This window comes from Phyllobates terribilis, unplaced genomic scaffold (assembly GCF_046119375.1).
Source record: "Phyllobates terribilis strain yellow unplaced genomic scaffold, ASM4611937v1 Scaffold_2__4_contigs__length_985480577, whole genome shotgun sequence".
Classification (NCBI taxonomy): domain Eukaryota; kingdom Metazoa; phylum Chordata; class Amphibia; order Anura; family Dendrobatidae; genus Phyllobates; species Phyllobates terribilis.
Window position 1 is genome coordinate 804,378,623 of NW_027362762.1, and position 6,000 is coordinate 804,384,622.

The following is a 6,000-nucleotide window of genomic DNA, read 5'->3' on the forward strand; positions in this document are numbered from 1 at the left end:
ACTTTGTGCCTAGTAGCAGTGTCTGCTAGTCAGCGGATTATCCCGGCTGCTAAGCAAGCTACACCACCTGTAGTTTGGACACTTAATTTTTTCAAAGGAAATGCTTCGGGACCACGGGATACTCAGTGAAGAGCATCAGGAGGCACCCCATGGCATTGGGGCTGGGACTGGCAGTAGGATGCCTTGCGGTGGACAGCCGAGCTCGATCCTTATAAAAGCTTTTTAACTGCAGCAGCTTTAGTGGACGCTACTGGAGCTGGAATTATGTGGCTGCTGGCTAGTGTTGAGCCACCCCCGTAGTGTTCGAGTTCGGTTCGGTTTGTCGAACACCCGTGTGTTCGCCGAACTGTTCGTCGAACTGTTCGTCGAACACCTTCGAACACCGTTAAAACCAATGGCATTCAAACAAAAACACATAGAAACACATAGAAAACACCTTCAAAGGTGTCCAAAAGCTGACAAACTGCTCAGAAGACACAACTAACACATGGAAAAGTGACAAGTACATATAGTCATGCGAAAAGAAAAGGTGGAGGAGTAAAAGGAGGGGGAGACACAGATATAGGCATGTCATGCCCTTCTAAAATCCAAAAAGTGAGAAGCCGACACGTTCAGTCCGCTCCTGCCCGTGCCACCTCCGTGTCGCCGGGTTTGTGCCAGAGCCGCGGTGAACCCTGACGGCCAGCCCCCCTCTCCCAATACTGGTGCCTGTCCGCTGGTGGGTTGAGCGAGCCCCCCTGTGGTGGAGGCAGCTCTAAGCTTTTTAATTTAAATTGTCTCTCTAATTTGAATGAATACACTTTAAATCCATTTACAAGGATCTATTAGAGGGCAAGTCTCATGCCAGCAGCCGCGTAATTCCAGCTCCAGTAGCGTCCACTAAAGCTGCTGCAGTTAAAAAGCTTTTATAAGGATCGAGCTCGGCTGTCCACCGCAAGGCATCCTACTGCCAGTCCCAGCCCCTATGCCTTGGGGTGCCTCCTGATGCTCTTCACTGAGTATCCCGTGGTCCCAAAGCATTTCCTTTGAAAAAAATTAAGTGTCCAAACTACAGGTGGTGTAGCTTGCTTAACAGCCGGGATAATCCGCTGACTAGCAGACACTGCTACTAGGCACAAAGTATTTCCTGGGCTAGATGCAGTTAAAAATTTGTAATTAGATACTCTCGTTGGATGCTGAGAAAGCATTCCATAGAGTCTCCTGGCACGCCATATATGATTTTCTTAAAAAGCTTGGGGTAGGGGTCTAGGGGACCCTTTTATAGTGAAAATCACGGCCCTGTATCACAATACGTCACCTAGGCTGAAGATAAATGGAACTGTAGCACCCTGAGGACTCGGTTGCTACAGAGGTATTGCACCTCACCCAGAGGTGTGATATCTCACTCTCAGGTAAGGATGGAGTATGGATCAGGACCTGACACCTGCATGCATTACACCACATTGCCGTGGGGCAGGGCGACCAATATGCCTCTGAGATGGGCACGACAGTCCCTGTCCCTGGCTGGAGTGGGAGGAGGGAACACTGAGGAAGGGGAACCCTGTAGTGCAGGAGCAGGGAGGAAGCAGTTCCTGGGTGCATTGAGAAGGGAGTATAAAAGGTGGGCACCATCTTAGTTCAGTGCAGAGAAGTCTGAGCAGAAGTGGCAGGGAGCAGGGGCTCTGCATGAGCTCTGCTCCGGAGGCGGGCCTAGTAACAGAGGCCCAGGCCTGGAAGAGGGAGAAGGAAGGAAGAGGAGCGGAGAAGGCTCCAGGAACGAGGAATGAAGGGATCCCAGGGGTGCGGACGGGTCGCCACCGCACGCCCGAATCCACCTGCGTGGAGGGGTCAGGCCAAAGGGGGAGACCGGTCCCCGAAACTAGTGGAGGCAGGAAACGACCCTCAGCTAGAAACCGGAGGCTGTGACATTTTATGTGGCGCAGCCCCTCGCTACACCCGCTAGGAAGGCACCACATAGGGTCAGGGAAACTGGCTCCAAGTTTACCAAGAGGAGGCCCGAGGCAGCCGGACAGAAGGGTTGGTAAGAAAGGCCAGACAAAGGACACACAAAGGGGGTCCTGTGAAGCGCTCCAAAGTTATCTGGGAGTTGTCTGAGCCCCTCACCTGGTGAGCACAGTACGACGTGGGCAGCCGTTACCTGCAGACGTGGTCTGGATAATAAGAACTGTGAGTAAAGGCCCTGGACTGCATCACTGACTCCGTGTCATTACTGCTGCTGCCCTGCACCATCACCCCCATCCTCCGCATACACTGCCCTGAGGCTATTCTCCTCCCGTGGGGAGTTATGCTACGCTCTGCTGCACCCACAACACCAGCCTCAGCGGTCTGCCCTGCAGCGGCGGTTCACTCTGACCGCAATCCACGGGTGGCGTAGTCAGACATTTAAACATCAAAACCACATAAATAGTTCCGCCACTGGTTTGACCACCCTGAGCCACGGAACCGGGTCGCCGCCACGAAGACTACAACCACCAGCATCCACCAAAAAGGGTCCGGCTCCGGGTGTCCCAAGGCCCAGGGGGGGTGCATCAGAACATTTTCATCACCTTTCACAATCACCAATGGGACAAGGCAGGGATGTCCTCTGTCCCCTCTCTTATACATCCTAGTGACGGAGCACCTGCTCTCATCAATTCGCCATAACCCCAATATTAGGTGGATTGAGGTGGGAGGCACCGAGTACAAGTGCTCTCTATTTGCTGATGATGTCCTAGTATATATCACTCAATCACACATATCCATCCATGCTGTTATGGCTGAAATAGATCACTTTGTTACATGGTCAAATTTTAAAATCAATGCAGCGAAGTCTGAGGCCCTCGATGTCTCCCTCCCCAAATCCATATAGGATTCCATCCAGTCCAACTTTCCCTTTGCCTAGCCCTCATAGGGTATCAAATACTTAGGAATTCCTATTCATAGAGACCTCTCCCATCTATGTTATCTTAATTTTGGGCCTTTATTGAACAACTCCATACAGACCACGGTTGGCAAGTTAGAACTGTAAGATTCACTATGTGAACCACTGGTGTTTTGTGGAAAAGCACATGTACACTGTGTTCCAAATTATTATGCAAAAAGTGTTTAGGAGTGATAAGGGAAGAATTTGTTTGTTTGTCAGTTAAACTCATTGATGGTGATGTGTGTCAGGGCTCTTTATATCACTGTAAGCAATTGCAGACACCTGTGCTAATTAGTTTGGCAGGTGTGTCCAATGAAAGGCAAGACTACTTAAGAAGGCTGTCTCACATTATTAAGCAGCCTACATTTTCTGCCAAAATGGGAAAGAAAAAGGAAGTGTCGTCTGCTGAGAAGCAACAAATTGTGGAGTGTTTAGGTCAAGGCATGACTACAATCAACATTGTGCGATGATCAGGATGAAGTGTCTTGGCAATCAAGAAGTATGTAGCTGATTCACAGTACACACGTGTGCGTGCTGATAAGGGCAAATTGAGGACTCTTTCCTACAGGCAATTACGTCAGGTTAAAAGAGCAGCGGCAAAAAAGCCTTGTCATAGCAGCAGACAAGTTTTTGAAGCTGCTGGTGCCTCCAACGTCCCCCGAACAACAAGATGCAGGGTCCTTCAGAGGTTTGCAGCTGTGCATACGCCATCCTGTCGACCTCCTCTATCCACTTCACACAAGCAGAAACGGCTCCAGTGGGCTAAACATTACATGAAGACTGATTTCAAAACTGTTTTGTTCACGGATGAGTGCCGTGCAGCGCTCGATGGTCCAGATGGATGGAGTGGAGGATGGCTGGTTGATGGACACCCCACGCAAAAACGGCTACAGCGCCAACAAGGAGGAGGTGGAGTAATGTTTTGGGCTGGAATCATGGGGAGAGAGATTGTCGGCCCTTTTAGGATCCCTGAAGGCGCTAAAGATGAACACCATAATGTATGTGGATTTTCTCAAACAGCACTTCCTGCCATGGTTCAAGAAGAAGAACCGTGTATTTCACAGCAAGATCATTTTTTTGCATGATAATGCACCATCTCATGCTGCACATAAAACATCTGCATCTCTGGCTGATATGGGCATAAAAGGGGACAAACTTATGGTGTGACCCCCATGCTCCCCTGACCTCTACCCCATTCAGAACCTCTGGAGCATCATCAAAAGGAGTGTCTATGATGGCGGGAGGCAGTTCACATCTAAGCAACACCTCTGGGAGGGTATTCTGTCCTCATGCAAAACAATTGAAGCAGAAACCATCCAAAACCTGACAAATTCAATGGACGAGAGAGTTCAGAAGCTCCTTTCGAACAAGGGGTCCTATGTGAAAATGTAACATCACCTAGAATAAAGTTTTGAGTTGAAAACTGTTTGATTTCAGTTTCTAATAACCTGCTAATGCTTATAATTTCAAAAATGACAATTTTTTTGGTCTTTATTAAAATGAAAAGGTTGATCGAAAAGTTTGGGGGATCTAAGAGTGTGGCAACCCAGTAGTCATGATTACTTCGAATTCTGACAATATGAGGGTCATGTTGCAGGTAGTGCAGCAAGAAGGCACTTATGTGTCTTGCGCATCTCGGAGCCCCAAAATTATTTTCCGGGCTAGATGCAGCTAAAAATTATTATTAATTTTAAATCTGGTGGAGCTTAGTATAGATGGCCTAATAGGATCAGTGCTGCACACTGCTACAAAGCCCAAATTATTTTCCAGCCAAGATACAGATAAACAAGATTAGTAATTTTAAATCTGGTGGAGCTTATTATAGATGGCCTAATAGAATCAGTGCTGCACACTGCTACAAAGCCCAAATTATTTTCCAGCCAAGATACAGATAAACATGATTAGTAATTTGAAAGCTTAAAACGGTTGGTAGGGTGATTTTAACCAATCATCAAGCTTTTACTCTCCCCAGGATGACACAGGGGTAGAAAAGTCGTTTCGGATCCATGATTTGTTCATCTTTATGAACGTGAGTCTGTCTACATTATCAGTGGAGAGCCGCGTGCGCTTATCTGTCAGCACACCACCAGCAGCGCTGAACACACGTTCAGACAGAACGCTGGCTGCGGGGCATGACAAGATCTCCAAGGCGTAAGTGGCTAGCTCTGGCCATTTATCCAGATTGTAAGCCCAAAAAGAGCAAGGGTCCAGTGACACAGTCATGGCTTCAATGTTTACTTGGAGATACTCCTGTACCATCGTCTCTAGGCGTTGACTATGTGTCAGACTTCTTGTCTCCTGTGGCCTTGCAAAGGATGGGCTAAAAAAGTGGTGAAATGATTCCGCAAAATTGATGTTACCAGCAGATACTGTGGTTCTCTTACGGTTTGAGTGCTGAACAATTGATGGTCCCACGGTTGGCAAGTTGGAACTGTGAGATTCACTACGTGCACCACTGGTATTTTGTGGAAAAGCACATGTAAGATTCTGCAACAGTCTCTGCTGATACTCCTGCATGCGTGCATCCCTTTCTATGGCAGGAATAATTTCGGCAAATTTACTTTTGTACCGGGGATCTAACAGTGTGGCAACCCAGTAGTCAGGATTATTTCTAATTTTCACAATTCGAGGGTCATGTTGCAGGTAGTGCAGCAAGAAGGCACTCATGTGTGTTGCGCATCCAGGAGCTCCAAGTCCCTGTTGTGTTGGTGGCGAGGTAACAATCATGCTTCCTTCCTCTGTCCTCTCCCCCCCAACCTCGCACAACAGAAATGTGATCAAGGTCTCCCTCATCTGATGAGTCTTCCATCAGTTCGTCCTCCACTTCTTCTTGGGCTCCTGCACATTTCCTCACTAGTTTGGCTGCTACCATGCGCCCTGGTAAAACCATCTCCCCCACCCTCACATGCCTGCCGCCTTGGTGCTGCCGACCGTCTGGACCTTGCAGATGTTAGCCCTTCCGCATACAACTCCTCCTCCTCTACTTCCTCCACCTTCTCTTGTGCCACCACCTGACTCCGAATTCTGTTTAACATGTGCTCCAGCATGTAAATCACCGGAATAGTCATGCTGATAATGGCATCGTCAGCACTAAACAT